Source organism: Molossus molossus, unplaced genomic scaffold (assembly GCF_014108415.1).
Source record: "Molossus molossus isolate mMolMol1 unplaced genomic scaffold, mMolMol1.p scaffold_m16_p_5, whole genome shotgun sequence".
Taxonomy (NCBI): domain Eukaryota; kingdom Metazoa; phylum Chordata; class Mammalia; order Chiroptera; family Molossidae; genus Molossus; species Molossus molossus.
In genome coordinates, this window is record NW_023425388.1 from 112143665 (window position 1) to 112163871 (window position 20207).

Sequence of the window (20207 nt, forward strand, 5' to 3'; positions counted from 1 at the left end):
GTGCCTGGCACTCTCTTGGGTGTTGATGACATTATGGTGAGCAGAGCAACAATAGAATCAAGATGTGAATAATGCTGAGCAAGAATAGTCTTATTCTCAAGGAGCTTACAGTTTAGTAGTAAATAGTCTAATCAAATATTTTCACAAGAATGTAATTTCAGGCTCTCATGAATCCTTTGGAGAAAAGGAACATGGAGTTATACAAACATATAGTAGACCTAGTATAGGGGGTCAGGGACAATTTTCCTTAAAGTGATACAGAGACAGAAGCTGTGCTCTGCACGAATTAATTAGGGGAAAATGAGAGAAGGAAGAAATATATTTCTGGATGGAGAGCTTGAAGAATTGGGGTCTTCAAACACAGCACAGGGAAACCTTTAAAGAAGCAAAAGAGAGATAAACAGATTTAATGGCGTACTTCTGGTTTTAATATAGAGAAAAGATTACAAGGAGGTAAGCGGAGAGGTGATTATTGGTGTCGTAAATGTCACCACTTGCCCTATAATTCAGCCATGTTTAGGCTAAGTGGGCTTTGGGGTGTTGGCTCTGGAAGTGGATTGCCACTTATAATATTATATTATGGATAAACCAGCTCTTTATTCTACCTTGCAACTGAGGTATGTAGAGACCTATTTCCAAAATAGTAGCCACTACTCTATGTATCTTTTCCAAGTCCACAACCCATTCAATAGCTCATGGAAGAGAAGGCTGCACAAATACCCATGCTATGGGAATGATCATTCCTGAAGTGATGCTAACAAGGAAAAGATTCTAGAGGTGCTGGCGCTGGGGAACCCTCAAGATAAGGTGGCGAAGAAAGGCACAGCCTTTGGAGACAGAGTAACTTGATTTAGAATATTAGACTTATGCCTCGATAACCATGTGACTTTTTGTAAGCTCTTTAATCTTCAAGTCGTGGATTCTTTAGCTTAATATATTGTTTGTCTTGAAAGGTATATAATACCTAAGGTAAAGGATCAACACAGGGATTAACAAGAGATAATGGGTACACAACACCTAGCATAGAGTAAAACTCAATAGGCATCCGATACATGTTCATTCTCTTTAAAATCATCTGAAAGGCCAGTGATAGATTCGTCAGGTCTATTAATATTACTTCCATATAACAGTATCATTACAATTTATTGCATATCCTTTGCCCATAATTGTATTCCATTTTCATTGTACAAATTATAAACAGGGCAAAGTTATTTTCATTCATTTAATTAAAACTAAAACATCTAGGGTATGGGAATTATGCTGGACAAGAGCTTAATAACTACTGATTAATTCATGCATTTATAAAATTGAAAGTACTTACGCTAGAAAAATTACTTTGTTACTGTTAAATTTAGAAAGCTTGAACTTATAAGATTTTTCTTTTCTAAATAGCCAGCAATGCCCTTGTCTTTTTCATTAGAGGGGAAAAAATAATAATAATTTAAAGTCTTCTAGAAGTCACTTTATGGGAAGTGTTTGATATATTTGTCCCATCTTTTCTTCTGCCTTCTTCAGTGTGTATTAATGTAGACATTTTTCACTAAAAGAGAATGAGGAGGTACAGAGAAGTCCAAGTCTATAGCCTGATATTCAACCAGTAACTGAAAAAGCCAAAATTCTAACAAGGACTGACTGACTCATGCTCTCTAATTTCTACTCAGTGCTTTCTGGAGCACCTACTAAGAGGAAAGGGACTGAGTTCCACAGTCTCTCTCTTTCTCTATGAGGCTGACTTCATTCTCCTGGAATATCAAAATAGGACAAGAGATTAGAGCTTTTTCATATGCCAGTGGTTTTCTTTCATGAAATCTTCAATAGAACTCAATAGCAAGCAGGAACAAAGTAGCATAAGTAGTACAGATAAAACTTAAATGTGCCTGGCCGGTGTGGCACAGTGCTTGAGCTTTGACCCATGCACCAAGAGCCACCAGTTTGATTCCTGGTCAGGGCACATGCCCAGGTTGTGGGCCTGATCCCCAGTGGGGGGCATGCAGGATGCAGCCAATTGATGTTCTCTCTCATTGATATTTCTATCTCTTTCTCTCTCTCCCGTCCTCTCTCCCTAAAACCCAATAAAGAAAAAAAAATTAAATGTAAGAAAACTTATTAGTAATTTTTCTTTCCCAATGTCTTCTTCTTTTATGTATGCATCTCAGGAGAAATTGCTCTCAGGAGGAACAAGTAGAGAGTACTTATGTATGGCTCTGAATATCTGTGAGCAGTAAGAGTCATGTATCAGATGCTTTATGACAGGCATGTTTTCCCCTGTTGTGTTTAAAATCTCACACAATGTACTTGTTGTTGTTCAATGTACAAATAGCAGAGTACTGTTTTTCCCATATAGGTCCATTTTGGAAAATATAAAATTTATCCAGACATTTAGCCAAACCCACTCTAATTAAGCTGTATATGCTTACAAAAACCTAAGTAAAGTGATTTAAACCACAAAATTATTTGGAATCCAATTGGGAAGAGAAAGTACCTTAATAATTTGGTGATAATCCAAGGCTTGATAAAAATATTATTCCCTGCAACATATGAATTGTAATAAACATGGTAACACTTCAAAATCTTATCAATAGTCTTCTGGTCAAGATGATAGCATAGGTAAATGCTGTACTAGCATCCTCCCACAATCACATCAAATTACAACAAATCTACAGAACAACCATCATTCAGCACCACCTGAAATCTAGCTGAGTAAAAGTCCTAAAACTAAGGATGTAAAGAAGAAGCCACATCAAGACTGGTAGAGGCAGAGATTCATAATGGACTGGTCCCACACCCACATGTGGTGGATAAAAATCGAGAGGGACATCTTGGCTGCCAACGTCCCCCCTGAGGAATGAAGAGTCCTAGCCCCACATCAAAACCCCCAGCCTAGGGTTCCAGTGCTGGGAAAAGAAGTCCCCATAACTTCTGGCTGTGAAAACCAGCAGGGACTGTGGCTGAGTGAGATGGAGGACTTCTAGATCCTAGGGACTCCTCTTAAGGAGCCTGCACGTGGACTGACTCAGACTCACTCTCTCTGAGTCCCAGAGCTGGGGCAGCAGCTCCAAAGGAATCAAGGACATAAGAGGAGAAATTGGATTGTCTGGCATAAGCGGAAAAGCTGAGGGGCAGCTTTTTCCCAGACAGAAATGCTAGCAGAGGCTGCTGTTCCTTTGCTAAGCTCTCCTCCCACAGACCAAGCAGTTGGGCACCAGATCTGAGTCTCCATCAACCTGGTTATCACTATTTGCCCCACTCAAGTTGTGGGCCCACCTAAGTTGTTTCCAGTGGCTGGAATGGCCAATCTTGTTTCATACTTCAGACTTCAGAGAGATTTCCTAAAAATCTCTCAAACAAGTACCATCTGGCCTTGGGGTGCCCTGTACCTCTAGCTAAGTGGCCCCAGGCCTGGCACTGGAAGTAACCAGGCTTAGTTTGCAGCTAGGCCTTTGATTTTTTAGAAATTTTTTTTTTTTTTTTATCCTCACCCGAGGACATTTTTCCATTTTTTGTTCAGGTAGAGTGGGAGGGAGAGAGAGGAACAGAGAGAGAGAGAGAAACATCGATGTGAAAAGAACACATCGAGTGGCTGCCACCGCACAACTGACCAGGGCCGGGGACAAACTGCAACCGAGGTACGTGCCCTTAGCGGAAACCGAACCCAGGTCTCTCAGGACCGCAGGCCGACACTCTAACCGCTGAACCAAACCGGCCAGGGCGAAAATTTTTTTATATATTTTTCTCTTTCTTGATTTTAGAGAGAGGGGCAGGGACAGAGAGAGAGATAGAAACATTGATGAGAGAGAACATCAATTGGCTGCTTCCTGCATGCCCCCCACTAGGGAACAGACCCACAACCTGGGCATATGTCCTGATCAGGAATCAAACCAGCTACCTCTTGGTGCGCGGGTTGATGCTCAACTACTGAGCCTCACTGGCTGGGCTGCAGCTAAGCCTTCTCTGGACACCTCTTAGCCCAGCACATGTAGCAGCAATCTTAATGTATCTTTATAACTGATGCCAGGTGCCCCAGGGCAGAACACAGGTGGCAGCTGACCTTAGCCTGCACCTCCAGGGAGGTTCCAGAGCCAGTGAACATGATGGAGAGCTTTACACCGCATGGGGGCAGGAGAGGGTGCATCTGGGACACTTCACTCAAGTGAATAGGGAGGCTGTGCCACTGGACCCTACCAGACACCTACAACTACATAAGGCCACTCTACCAAGTCCAGGAGACATAGCCACTCCTCCCAACACACAGAGACAAACACAAGCTGCCTAAATGAGGGAACAAAGAAACATGTTCCAAATGAAATAACGTAACAAAACTTCAGAAAAAGAACTAAATATAATAAAAACAAGCAATCTACCAGATACAGAGTTCAAAACACTGGTCATGAGGCTGCTCAATGAATTTAGAGGAAGAATGGAAGAACTTAGTGAGAACTTCATAAAAAATATAGGAAACAGGGGACTTCCAGTCAAGATGGCGGGGGGGGGGGTAAACGCGGTATCCGTCCTTCCACAACCACATCAAAGTTACAACTAAACTACAGAACAACCATCATTCAAATCCACCTGAAATCAAGCTGAATGGAAGTCCTACAACTAGGAAATTAAAGAAGCAGCCTCATCGAGACTATTAGGAGGGGTGGAGGCCTGACAGGCTGGTCCCACACCCACGTGTGGCGGATAAAAGTCTGGAGGACACCTTGGCTGGGAAGGTCCTCCCTGAGGTCTGAGGGGTCCCTGTCCCACACCAGACACCCCGCTCAGGGTTCCAGTGCAAGGAAGAGAATCCCCATAACTTCTGGTTGGAAAAACCAGCAGGAACTGAGGCTCAGGGAGGCTGAGGTGGCTGGAACCCCAGGCTGCTCCTTTTAAAGGGCCTGTGCATGGACTTATCAAACTCACTCCCTCGAAGCTTGGCGGGGAGGCCAGTTGAGAGGTGCCAGAAACATACAGGGAAGAACTGAGCTGTTTGGCATTGGAGCGAGGGCTGGAGAGGGGGCTTTCTCCTGGACAGATGTGCTATCAGAGGCCTTTGTTCCTTTGGTGAGCCCTTCCCTGGGATGGCAGACAGCCGCCATACCTAGGACTCCAGCAACCTGGCTCACACTGTTAGCCCCACCTTGGTGATTTCCTGAGGCCCTGCCTCACCCAACTTTCAGGCCCACCCAATCTGTTGCCAGTTGCTTTACCATAGGATAGGCCTGTCTTGGATACTGCTTCAGGTTTTCCTAAATTCTTTCAAACAAGCAGCATCTAGTCTCAGCTAGCCCCATACCTCTCATTAAGTAATACATAGAAACAAACACAGGGAGGCAGCCAAAATGAGGAGACAAAGAAACAGGTCCCAAATGAAAGAACAGAACACAACTCCAGGAAAAAAAACTAAGTGAAATGGAGATAAGCAACTTAACAGATGCAAAGTTTAAAACACTGCTTATTAGGATGCTCAATGAACTTAGTGAGAACCTCAGTGAACTTAGTAAGGGCCTCAAGAGCATAAAGAAGGATGTGTCGAAAATGAAGGATGCATAGTCAGAAATGAAGGAGGCACTAACTGAAATAAAGAATAATTTGCACAGATTCAATAGTAGAGTAGGTAAAGCCAATTGATTTGGAATATAAGGAGGCAAAAAACACCCAATCAGAACAGCAAAAAGAAAAAAGAATCCAAAAAAATGAGGATAGTGTAAGGAGCCTCTGGGACAACTTCAACCATACCACATTTGCATCTTGGGGGTGCCAGAGAGAGAAGAAAGAGAACAAGAAATCAAAAACCTATTTGAAACAATAATGGCAACAAACTTCCCTAACTTGGTGAAGGAAACAGACATACAAGTTCAGAAAGCACAGAGAGTCTCAAGATGAACTCCAAGAGGCCCGCGCCAAGACACATCATCATCAAAATGCAAAAGGTTCAAGACAAAGAGAGAATCTTAAAAGCAGCAAGAAAAAAGCAGTTAGTTACCTACAAGGGAGTTCTCATAAGGCTGTCAGCTGATTTCTCAAAAGAAACTTTGCAGGCCAGAAGGGAGTGGCAAGAAATATTCAGAGTGATGAAAAGCAAGAACCTACAACCAAGATCACTCTATCCTGCAAAGCTGTCATTTAGAATCGAGAGCCATATAAAGAGTTTTCCAGACAAGGAAAAGCTAAAGGAGTTTATCACCACCAAACCATTATTATATGAAACATTGAAGGGTCTTCTTAAAGAAAAGGATAAAAAATATGAACAAAGAAAATGGCAATGAATACATATCTATTGACAATTGAATCTGCAAACAAAATGAACAAGCAGAACAGAAACATTCTCATAGATACAGAGAACATTTTGTTGGTTGCCAGATGGGAGGGGTTGGGGGAATGGGTGAAAAAGGTGAAGGGATTAAGAAGTACAATTGGTTGCTAGACTGACAAACCTCAAAGAGAAGGGGGGTTAGGGGGTGAGAAGAAATAAACCAAAGGACTTATATGCATAACCAATGGACACAGACAACAGTGTGGGAAAAGGCAGGAGGGGGCCGGGAGTGGGGAGGAGGGGGTCAATGGGGGAAAAATAAAAAACATCTGTAATACATTCAACAATAAAGATAAGTTTAAAAAATATATAATGAAATATTAAAAAAAATATATAGGAAACATAAATATAGAACTAGAAAATATGAAACAGAACTAGTCAGAAATGAATACATTAACTGAAATAAAGAATGCATGACAGAGAATTGACAGCGGAATAAATGAAACCAAGGATCAAATCAGAAATTTGGAAGATAAAGAAGCAGAAAGCACCCAATCAGAAAAGCAAAAAGAATAAAAAAAAAAAAAAATGAGGATAGTGTAAGGAGACTTTCGGACAACTTCAAGTGTACAAACATCAAGCTCATAGTGGTGCCAAAGGAGAAGAGAGAGAGCAAGGAACTGAAACCCTATGTAAAAAAATAATGGTGTAAAACTTTCCTAACCTGGTAAAGGAAATATACATACAAGTCCAAAAAGCACAGAGAGTCCCAAACAAGATGAACCCAAAGAGGCCCACATTGAGACATAATTAAAATGCCAAAAGTTAAAGACAAAGAGAGAACCTTAAAAGCCACAAGAGGAAAACTATTACCTACAAAAGAGCTCCCATAAGACTGTGAACTGATTTCTCAATAGAAACTTTGCAGTTCAGAGAGAAAAGTGATGTAAAACAAGGACCTATAACCCAAATTACTTTACTCAGCAAAGCTACCAGAATCGAAGGACATATAAAGAGCTAGAGCTTCCCAGAGAAGGAAAAACTAAAGGAGTTCATTACTACCAAACCAGCATTACATGAAACATTAAAGGTCTTCTTGAAGAAGAAGAAAAAGAAGAGGAAGAGGAAAAAGAAGGGGAAGAGGAAGAGGAAGAGGAAGAGGAAGAGGAAGAAGAAGAAGAAGAAGAAGAAGAAGAAGAAGAAGAAGAAGAAGAAGAAGAAGAAATGAACAATTAAATGGCAATAAATACTTATCAACAATTGGATCTAAAAAACAAAATAAACCAGCAATCAGAATGGAAACAGACTTGTAGATGCAGAGAATATTTTAACAGTTGCAAGACGGGAGGGTGGTTGTGGGGATGGGTGAAAAATGTCAACAAATTAAGAAGCACAAATTGGCAGTTACAAAGTAGTCATGGGGATGTAAAGTACACCATAGGAATATAGTTAATAATCTAATAACTGTGTATGGTGTCAGATGGGTATGGGATTTATCGAGATGATCACTTAATAAGTTATATAATGTGTAATCATTGGGTGTACACCTGAGACTAATATAATATTGTCTGTAATTAAAAATAAAAATAAAGAAAAAATAAATAAGTCAAATAAAAAGTCTTACCCATATGCCCTACTGCATTTGTATGAAGGGGTATTTTTTAAATTATAAAATAAAAACTATTTAAAAATGTTGATTATGTAAATGTGAATTTCAGAAAAAGAGACTACAGAAAGTATAAACAGAAAGTGAGGTGTTAATTAAAACATTTTATGAATTCTGCCTTTAGGATTCAAAATTACAGGTGCCTAATGATGATGGTCCATGATTCTCTATGCTCACTGAGATTTTCTGTTCAGGAACCTGTGAAACAGAAATGACCCATGCTTCTGTGAAAAGTATTCTCTCTCACCTGTGGTGACAGTTTTAATAAATTTTTATGTCATCAAAATCTTAAACACACAATTTCTATACTCAGCATAAATACTCACATACATATAACACACACAAGAATTAGTACATGTTAAATTGTTTGTTTTTTATCTTAATTTATTTTATTTTATTTTTTCCCATAACCTCCACCCACTCCCATCCCTCCACCCAATAACCACACTGTTGTTCATGTCCATGACTTCTCTTTTTTAAAACAAACAAAATAGAGACAGACTCATAGATAGAGAAGAGATAAACAGCTGTGTTAGAGAGGTGTTGAGGGAGGTGGAGGGATTGAGCAAGAATAAATAAATACATAAATACATAAATAAATAAGTTGTTTCTTATCTAGAAAACCTTTCCTTGCCAACTTTGCTCTAACATGAAAAGAATCATCTTAAGAAAATTTACTATAACCATCAAGTAAATCTCTAGGCATTAACATGTGCAAAATTGAAACGTGTAAAAATCTTTGCAATCTAGCTTTGCAATGATCTATCTGTGCTCTTACAAAATGTTTAATAAGAAGAAAAAAGTGTATCTTTTAAACTCATGTAGTACAATAATTCTTTTTAGTGGAAAAAAAATACACTATCCCAGCATATCAGTCACTGCTCCTTATATGGATGATGGTCTGCTCATAGGTGACATCGAACACTGTTCATTTTGATGCACCGTGGGTGAACACAGTCACCAGGAATAGTTCTCTCCCTTGGCATTCTTTTGATGGCCCAGTAGATAGATCGTGACATCACTGGTGGAGCTGTGAATATAATGTAAAAGTCAACTGTAGCATTGAACTGAGGTCAGGGAAGATTCTGAGCGCTATGAGTCATTCTTAAAGTGTTTTATACACCAGGTTATAGAATCCATTGACACATGTGTTTTCCTTGGATTTCTAGTCAGGGATAGATTTAACTGGATTTGCACTTTGATGTAGAGTTAAGAAAAAGGCTCTCAATACAGCTGGCCTTTTTTATGACCCCACAAAATATCTGTATTTTTTGTTAGAAAAGATGCAGAGCATTTTGTGTAATTTGGATTTGCTTAATTTAAAGTATGTATATTTAAACAGCTATTCCCACCAAGGAAACAGAATATTCTAAATTTTCTAATTAAATTTTTGAATGAAGGGGGAGACATAAAACTAGAAAAGGCAGAATGCGTATGATTTAAGCCTCACGTTCTTCACAAGCACTGTTCTAAATCTTCTCTCTATAGAGTACAGATAGAATGAATTTCTAATGAAGGAGACAAATGGAAGTAAGTGACAGAAAATATAATGTCAATAGGATTTTGAGGGGAAAAATGATAAGATTGTATTATTGGCTTCTACAATGGAAAGTCTTTGATTCAAGATATAAACACTGTCTTCGGGATACTTTTTTTTTACCTCCATGTCTCTGCTCCATTTCCTCAAATACACACTTTCCTCATTGGGAATAAGCCCACTTTTATTCTTTCAGATTTAAATGAACAGTAAAAGAGAACACCTTTCTCTTCAGCCTAGGTCCTGGATTAGTTCTAATGGGCTTTGATTGAGTCATGTGGCTATCTATGAACTATTTATTGTGGTAGCAAAGGAGTAAGAGTGTGGTAGGTAGTACTTTCTGGAAATGAACTCAGGAAATAATATCAAAAGAAGAAGGAATCAATGGCTGGCAAGCAAACATATAAAAAATGTACTTTATATCAGGAACACATTCTATGGGTCCAAAAATTAAAGGTTACCATTGCATGTTCATCAGTTGGGAGTTCAAAGGAAAGAAGATGTAAGTGTGTTTGAAAAATAGGTGGTAGATCTGAATAGCTAGAAAACAGAGATTTGTATAAAGTATAAGAAAATTAAGACTGAGTTACAGCCTGGCTGGTGTGGCTCAGTGGATGAATGTCAACCCATGCACTAAGAGGTCACTGGTTTGTCTTCCAGTCAGGGTACATGCCCAGGTTGCGGGCCCAATGCCCAGTGCGGGGCATGCAAGAGGTGGCCAGTCTATGTTCTCTCTCATCAATATTTCTACCTCTTTCTCTCTCTCCCTTCCCCTCTTTCTAAACTCAATAAAGTAAAAAAATTAAAAAGGAAAAAACTGAGTTACAAAAAATTGATGAGCCATTAAGTTTGTTTTGGCTTTATGATCTATGGAAAATCAAAGCTAATGATTTCAGAAACAAAAATGTTATTTGCACCTAGTATAGCATATCTAGTATCTCATATGTCCTCACTGAAGAATACATTTTAAGAAAAGCAATACAATAATAATTTGCATTATGAATTAAAGTAGTGGGATAATACAGGTAGGAATCTGCTGAAATAAACCAGTAATGAAATTCAACGAACCCAACAAATTCTGATATGTCAAAAATTTTTTTAGGTCCATGCTAATCAATTCAGAGTGTTTGAGATGACTCTTTCCTTGAATAGTCGTTATTCTTGGATGAAATGGGAGATCTTTTAGAACACAGCACAGAAATGATTGGAGAAATCGCAGTTGGAGCCTACATGGAGAAAAAATTGAAGCAATCCATGAGAACTACAGAGCTGCCCAGTGATACCTTTCAGCAAACATTGAAAATCAGCCCTCACTTGGAGAGCAGGAAACACTTAGCAACACTTTTACGCTCCTATTAGAAAGAGTGGAGAGAAAAGTTGGACTTGTGCCTATCTGTGGGAGTCTGCATTCTATCTTATACTTTGAAGTTTGTACCCTGTCCAGATTTTCCTTCCCAGTGGAAGACAAATGATTCTGTTCTCTGCTCATGCTGGTGCCATCTTTTTGGATCTGGCATCTGACCGTCAACCAAACCCATTTCCGAATGCACCCGCCCATAGAAATAGCTCAGTTCAGCATCCAAAGGGCTTCTGAACCTCACTGTTTCAGGCATCTCCAGCTTTGTGTCTAGTTACAGAGGACACAGATCTTTACTCCGAAGAAGCAGAGGCTGATAACTGAGAGATAAGAGTCAAGAACATTAAAAAATGCAATTAGGTGAGCATTTCATGTGGATAGTGTGGTTCTCAAAGTTGGATGGCCAGAGATAACATAGCCATGCTTCAGGTGTGTGGTCTCTAAGCCTCAGTTTCCTTGCTCATAAAATGAAGTCAGTAATATTCCTATACCCTCAGGTGGTTGTGAGGATAATGTGACATTGCATTCAGTCAATGTGTCAGCCCAGTGTCTTGCACATATTCTCAACAAATATCAGTTCCAGGAAGAAAAGGATCTAAGAAATAACCCTAGATCTATTTGATGGGTTATGTGTGTGGTGAAGGAGGGTGGTGAGTGAATCCTAAAAGATGTAGGATTTAAAATAAATGTTTAATCAGTGCAAGTAGTAAAGTATTTTGAGCTTATATTTTACGATAACTTTTGAAAAGAGATGGCAGAAGGTAGGAGAATTAAGTGTGATTTCAAGGAACACTAATACATTTGATGGCTTAGGAAAATAATGTGCCATTTAGCACATTACTAAACATATACTCAGAGTAGAAGCCTATAATATAGGCAAAGCAATCCAATGAGGCTACTAAAGAAAAATGGAGATTCAAAATAAACAATTAGAGACCAAGAAAATATTCAGTAAATGAACATTGCAGGTGGTGAATGTGAAAGCTTCCTGTAACTTAGAGGTTAAAAATGCTAAAAAATAAAAATATCTGCTTAGAAAAATCCTGAGGAAGAATATAGTAATGTAGTCATGTCAAAATCTCTAAGTGTAGTTTTAAGAACTGAGTTTAAACTGGAACAGATATGAAAAATTCAACACTAGATTGTAACTAACTTTTTCTTGTGATTTAAAAATAAAAAATATTTATTTTTATTTTTTAAATGCTGATATAATTTATTTATTTACTTATTTACATTTTTTATTCTTTTTTAAATTAATTAATTTATTTATGTTACAGATATTTCTCCTTTTTCCCCCATTGACGACATTCTCCTCCCCCTCCCTCCTCGCCCTGTCCCCAGCTTTGTTGTCTATGTCCATTGGTCATGCATACATGCATGTAAGTTCTGTGGTTTACCTCCCCCCAACCACTTTTCTGAGGGTTGTCAGTCTGTACCCTACTCCCATGTTTCTGGGACTACCCTGTTCTTCAGACTGTTACGTTCATTATATTCCACAAGTAAATAAGATCATATGATACTTGTCTTTCTCTGTTTGGCTTGTGTTGCTTAGGATAATACTTTCCAGTTCATATGGAACCAAAAAAGATCCTGAATAGCCACAGCAATCTTGAAAAAATAAGAACAAAGTAGGAGAGATCACATTATCAGCTTTAAGGTTATACTACAAAGCCACTGTAATCAAAACAGCCTGGTACTGGCACAAGAATAGGCAGATAGAAGAATGAAACAGACTAGAGAACCCAGAAATGGACCCAAGACATTATGCTCAATTAATATTTGACAAAGGAGGCAAGAGCATACAGTGGAGTCAATTCAGCCTCTTTAATAAATGGTGTTGGGATAATTGGACAGCTACATGCAAAAAAAAAAAAGAAAAGAAAAAGAAACTAGACCATCAACTTATACCATACACAAGAATAAACTCAAAATGGATAAAAGACTTAAATGTGACTCATGAATCCATAAAAATCCTAGGAGAAAATGTAGGCAACAAAATTTCGGACATAATACGCAGCAGAATTTTCACTGATATATCACCTAAGGCAACAGAAACAAAGGAGAAAATGAACACATGGAACCACATCAAACTCAAAAACTTCTGCACAGCAAAAGAAACCACCACCAAAATGGAAAGACAACCCATTCTATACGAGAGCATAATTGCCAATAAAATATAAAACATTTAAAAGCCTATTTTATAACTATACATTCAAGTTTATTTTGTTGTGGCTTGCATAACCGTCCCTTCTCAGTTAAAGAAAACTATAACCTTCATTAAAACTTGTTAATCAAACTAACATTTTCAACTAAATTAAATTTCACTCTTACTTATCTACCATATTTACTCCTATGGGTTCAGCTGTGCGCCAGGTTAGAAAATTTAAAAGAAACATATAAAATGTCATCTAAGCTCAGAGGCACACCCTGAGCTATATGTGACCACTCCACTTCCCACCCTCTCCTCTTCCAGAAAGCAACATGGGCAACCATAAGCACATCACCAATAGTTTTAGTACATGCCACATAAAATTTTTTTAACTTAGATTTTGTTCAGTTCATTTGCATGCTACATGTTAAAAAGTTACATTAAGGTAACTAGCCAACAATTCCCTAGTGTGTATAAAATATTAGCTACTTTAATTCCAATCATAATTTTAGAGAAACAAAAGTTCTGAATGGAACATGGGATGCAAAATAATTTTAAAGTTTGACAAATATGAAGCACCACTAATTGAACCTTTGCTCTTTTCTAGGTCCATGACATATTTATCTTGTGTCAATCTTAACCTATAGATACAGGTTTCACAATGTTACACATGAAACAATGTGATACAATGCAGTTAGCTAAGTTGCCCAAAGATACATGTTAGTAAATTCAGTTACCAAATTTTGAGCCCAAACATTGTTTCTTTATTTCTTTAAAAACGTTTTATTGAAGACTATTTTGCATATTATAAAAATAATATTTCAAGTATATAACTCAATGATTTTGTATTTTGCTTTACTGAGTGGTGCAACCACAGTTATAAATCAGTTTTAGAACATTTTCACACCCTTAAAAGATTTCTCATGAGTATTTACAGTTAATCCTCATTTCCACTCCCAAGTTTCAGCTAACACTAATCTACTTTATCTTTATAAATTTGCCTTTTATGGACATTTCATATAAATGCAATCATACTCTATGTGGTCTCTTGTGCCTGACTTCTTTCACTTAATGTAATGTTTTAAAGTCCATTCATGATTTAGCATACATCAATAGTTCATTACTTTTCACTACTGAATAGTGTTCCATTGCAAGGGTATACCATACTTGTCTACACATTCATTTGTTGATATATATTGGTTTAACTCATTTATTCCTTTACTATTATGAATTATGTTGCTATAAAAATTTGCATGCAAGTCTTTGTGTAGATATATTTTAATTCCTCTAGGTCAGCTAATTAGTAGGGATATTGTTGGATCACATGATAGTTTTATGCTTAATTCTTTGAGAAACTGATAAACTGTTTTCTAAAATGGCTGTACTAGCCCGGCCAGTGTGGTTCAGTGGTTGAGCATCAACCTATGCACCACAAGGATGCCAGTTTGATTCCCAGTCAGGGCACATGCCCAGGTTGTGGGCCTAATCCCCAGTGGGGAACATGCAGGAAGCAGCCAATCAATGTTCTCTCTAATCGATGCTTCTCTCTCTTTCTAAAAAATCAATAAAGAAAAAAATATTTAAAAAAAACGACTGTACTACTTTACATTCCCACCAGCATTGTATGAGTGTTCCTGTTTCTCCACATTCTGCATAACAGGTTTTATTGTCTGTCTTATTTGTTATAGCTATTCTAATGGATATGAAATGGGATAGCATTGTAGTTTTAAGTTGCATTTCTCCAATGATTTATGATGTTGAACATAATTTGTGCACTTATTAATGATTCATATATATTCTTTGATAAAAATCTTTGTTCATATCCTTTGCCCATATTTTTATTGAATTGTTTGTCTTCTTATTGTTGAGTTCTAAGAGGACTTTGTAAATTCTACATAAAGTCCTTAAATAAATATGTGTTTTGCAAATATTTCTTTCCAGTGTGTTGCTGGCCATTTTGTTTTCTTAATGAGGTCTTTAGAAATGCAAAAATTTTGAATTTTGATGATGTCCAGTTTATGTATATTTTTCTTTTATGGACTGTGCTTTTTGATATCATATAAAATTCTTTCAGTCGTAAGGACTTTATATGTTTACTTCTAAAATTTATACTTTTTAGCGCTTACGGTTAAGTCTATTTTCCATTTGAGTTAATTTTTAGGTATAATGTAAGGTAAACATCTAGGTTTATCTTTTTGTATGTGGATATCCTATTGTCCAAACCCAGGCATTTCTGATACCACTGCCAAAGCTGTTCCACTATGCTAACTTGAGTAGATAAATATGAGTGGATATCAGTACTGACTGATTTCCAATAGTAATATATAGCAGATAAATGGAACTGGAAACCTAGTAATAAGAAGCTAAAATTGACCTAAGCCAAGAATAGTTTTCAAGTGTGATTAGTTCAGTGAGTTAATGTTTACTATACTGGATCTTGTTCTTTGATATACTATCAAGGCTAATGTAATTGGGTTCCTACTTCAGCTAAATATGAATGTAAAGGTTCTAACAAATATCCACAAAAAATTGCACAAGAAGTTGTATAGTACCCTTAATCAGAATAGTCAAAACTAGATACAATTGAGATGTTCAACAGGTGACTGGAAAATATTATGTATTTCTTACAGTGAAATACTACTCAGTAATGGAAAGGAGAGAATTACTGATTCACATAACAGTGTTAATCAATCCCCAAAACTTTTATCCAAGTAAAGAAACAAAACACAAGAGTAAGTCCTGTTTGATTTCATTTATATGTAACTGCAGGAAAATAATCTCTAATGGTAGAAATCAAAACAGAAGTTGTCTGGTAGATGGAGAGAAAAGTGACTGGAATAGCCAGTCAAGTCTTTCTCACAACACATCACTTGGACACTGACCCTTTGGCTTCCCTCTTCCTTATGTAAGGGACATAACCTAAATAGTACCTATTTTAAGGTCAGCTGATTAGCAATCTTAGTTCTATCTACAACCTTAATTCCTCTTCACTATGTGATGTAACATATTCCAGGTATTAGGATGAGGGGTCAAGTGGAGATAATTCTTCCAAGATAGTTGTTGCTGTTTCTTTGAGATCTTTCTTAAGTCACAGTCTTGAGATCTCTTCTTCCTCATAGTTTTGGGGTTTAGCTTTACATAAAGACTGTTACCATTATCCTTAGAACTATGTCAGTAGGCTTGATTTGACAGAGAAAAACAAAGTGGATTGCATGGTTTTGTGTTGTAGTTAAGAACTATTTAAATTTTTTTTATTATTTATTGATTTTAGAGAGAGAGTAAGTGAGAAGAAGAGAGAGAAATATTAATGAGAGAGAACATTGATTGGCTGCCTCCTGCATGGTCCCTACTGTGTATCAGACCCACAACCTGGGCATGTGCCCTGTCCGGGAATTGAACCGATGACCTCTTGGTATATGAGTCAATGCTCAATCACTGAGCCACACTGGCCAGGCAAGAATTATCATTACTTGTTTTTTCATTTTAAAGTAGTTTCTTGATTTATTATAAATAGTACCGAAACATATATTTATACTGAAGGCAGTGGCTCTCAATCTTGGGTTGTGCCTCAAATACTATTCTGATTTAATTGATCTGGGGTCCAACCTGTACATCAATATTTAAAAGGTCTCCAAATGATTCTAATATTCCTCCAGTATTGTGATCCACTGTTTTAAGATCTGGGTTAAGAATTACAGAAAGAGAGCGTGAGCAGGGGTGATTATGGCTAAATGAAAATAGAGTTTACAAATCCAAGGCTCTTTATTCAGAGCCTAAAAAGATGAGACATTCTACATGGTAAATTATGTATCCATGCAGCCAAGGTTAATTTCTGACAGTAACATCTAAATACTTGTAAAATATATAATTCAATCATGGCTAACAAGATATCTTAAGTATTTATTGAGTCAATATTTCAAACAACATCACACAGTATTTTATTCTACAGTCATCGAAGTATGATTGAAGAGATATTAAGGATTTCAAAACACACAATTTTTTCCCCACATACTTTAAATTAATTTAATATTTCAAAGTTTTAAAATAAAACAAAATCTTCATTTTTAGAATTTTATAGCTGAAACACTGTGCTAATGTTTGCTACCATTTTTAAGTGTGAAAGTTATGGAAGAAATATTTTATAATTTTTTGTTTTTTTGTTTTTGTCACTCTTCTTGATTCAATGTTAAGTCTGGATTTCCATAATTTTGCCAGATACAAATATAGTTACAAAAGTGTTTATTGCTTAAGATGAGTTACAGTTTTGAATGATAACCTTTAAAAAAAAATGCTTTCTAATTATATTTCTTTTGAATTCTATTTTTTAAAAAGTATGTGTGCTCCAGGGGAAAAATAATCTGAAGATAGTTATGAGAAAAAAAAGTTTGATTATAAGACTTACACTCCTTTTGATTCACAAAATTGGAGTCTTTGTTTCTTAGCTACACATAATGTGATCTTTTCCCCTAACTTTGCCCAGTGCAACTATGGGTACTGCTTAGGTGACTGTGCATTGGCAAAGAGGAACTAACCACAGTTTTCATGGACTGGCTCCAACAGAACACTGCTCATGAGTATCCAGACCAAAACTTGCAACCAGTGTTAAGGGCCTAGGGAAAGGGAAGTGATAAATGGAATTCAAAAGGAAGTTAATCTCACAATCAGTTCTCTGTGGCCCAGACTTCACTCCGTATGTATTTCCATAGTTGTTTTGTTCATGGTCTGAATTGATATCACAGCCTTGCAGAAACACTCACTGGCTTCCTGATCCTTGGAGCAAGCATTATTATGTAGGAAATAAAAACAGAAGCCACCGGGCCTCACTATTCCCGTCACGACAATAAGTCAAACACTATCACACACCTCTGAGAGGACTGAAGTGGTTATTGTTACTATTACAGCCTCCGAAGATGGAGATCCGTTCCTTCACATTTCCTAATGCTATTCCGGCTAATTAAAAAGACTAGTGGTACCTGGAGAAAGATGATGGATTATTGAACTTGATTAGGTTATGACTCTAATGCCACTACTGTTCCTAGAGGGGCTTCTTACTAAAGATAATTAAAGTGTCCCTGGTACTTGGTGTGCATTAAAATAGCAAGCACATCTTACTTCTTCTCATACACAGAAAATTAGAAAAAAATTCTTAAGGGGCCAGCAGTACAAATATTATGTCTTATCTCAAGGATAGAATAACAGTCCAGCTAAATATTTCAGCCATCCTATCATTCCATAAGACATCACACTGATCACTCTACCGACAGCATCATGGTGATATTTGAAGAGTGGGAAATAGTAAGTCAATGTGATGCATTGGAAATAAATGAGAGGTAAACTCAGGGAAAATGAAAAGGGCCACATCATAGAATCTTCTGAGGTTGAGTAGCATTGAACATGTCAACTAACCCCTTCCCTGACAAGAAAAGTAATTCCTTCCCTGGCAGGTTTGGCTCAGCTGTAGAACATCAGCCCACAGATTGAAGGGTTATAGGTTCAATTCCTGGTTGAGGGCATGTATCTGGATTGCAGGTTTGACCCCTGACCCTAGTCGGGCTCTTGTAGGAGAAAACCAATCTATGTTTCTCTCTCACATTGATGTTTCTCTCTCTCCTACTGCCCCCTTCCTTCCACTCTATCTAAAAATCAATGGAAAAATATCCTGGGGTGAGGATTAACAGAATAGAGAGAGAGAGAGAGAGAGAGAGAGAGAGAGAGAGAGAGAGAGAGAGAGAAGGGAAGGGAAGGGAAGGGAAGGGAAGGGAAGGGAAGGGAAGGGAAGGGAAGGGAAGGGAAGGGAAGGGAAGAGAAGGGAAGGGAAGGAAGAGAGAAAAGTCATTCCTCTTCTTAGAGAGAAGGACAAGTCATTGTACCGTATGTTGTAAATCACCAAGAAGTAGGCACAGTGCCTGGTGGGTTACCTGGATTTTGATGGCAAACACACACCATCTACAGGTGTCCTCTAATCTCTTCATCAAGTTATTTAAAATTGAGTAGAGCTCAGAGGAAGTGTGCAGCCCACTGGTTCAGACCAAAGTGTGAGCAGGTCAACAACTGTTTCTTTGGTCTAAGGAGCCAATGCTGCTGCATTTTGAGGAGCACTTCCCAACCCCCTGAGTGTATCATGTGAAAAACCCTGATAGGGGGGTTACGGCAAAGGTCTCTAGAATATTAGAGGTGTCCCACTTACAATGTATTGTTTCCTGTCTGAAAAGTAAATTGTGGCTCTTGTGGGACACAACTTGGGAGATCAGTTGACCAACTTACCTGAACTGTCCATCTTGAGTTAGGTAGGGACTATGGGATCTAATGAACCATAAAGTAAGAGTTCTTGCCTGACTAGCTTTGCAAGGTCTAGCTAAGTCCTCTAGAATTAGATTTTGGGCAAAAAAAAGCTTATTTTGCAGTCTCTATTTTAAAAAGTCTCTTTTCCATGTTTCCTGCCCCTACAGCTTTATTTATTCACTTATTTATTTATTTTATTGTTGACACTCTTACAGATGTCCCCATTTTCCTCCCCTTTGCCCACTTTCTCCCAGCCTCTGCCCCTCCTTCCTTCTAGCCATCATCACACTGTAGTCTGTGTCTACAGGTTATGCATAAATCTTCTCTGGTGAATCCCTTCACCTTCTTTTATCTGGTTCCCCTTCTCACTCCCTTCTGACAGATGCCAGTCTGTTGCATCCCTCTCTGCCTCTGTTTCTGTGCTGTTCGCCAGCTTATTTTGTTCTCTAGATTCCATGCGTATGTGAGATCATATAGTATTTGTCTTTCTCTCGTTGGATTATTTTGCTTAATTCTTCTCATAGTACTTTCCAGGTCCATCCATGCTGTCGCAAAAGGTAAGATTTCCTCTTTCTTATTGGGTTGTTTGTTTTTGTGCTGTTGTTGAGTTGTATTAGTTCTTTATATCTTTGGATCTTAACTCCTTACCATAGGTGTTTGAAAATATCTTCTCCCATTTGGTTGGTGGCCTTTTTGTTTTGTTGACAGTTCTTTTGCAGTGCAGAAGCTTTTTAGTTTGATACAACCCCATTCATTTATTTGCTTTTACTTCTCTTGCTTTTGAGGTCAAATTCATAAAATCCTGTCTCTGTTTTCTTCAATGTAATTGGTTATTTCTGGTTTTATACTCAGATATTCACTAGTTATTAGGAAAATGCAAATCAAACTACAATGCGATACCACCTCTCACCGGTTAGTATCGCTTTCATCAACAAGACAAGTAATAACAAGTGCTGGAAGGTTTTGGAGGAAACATCC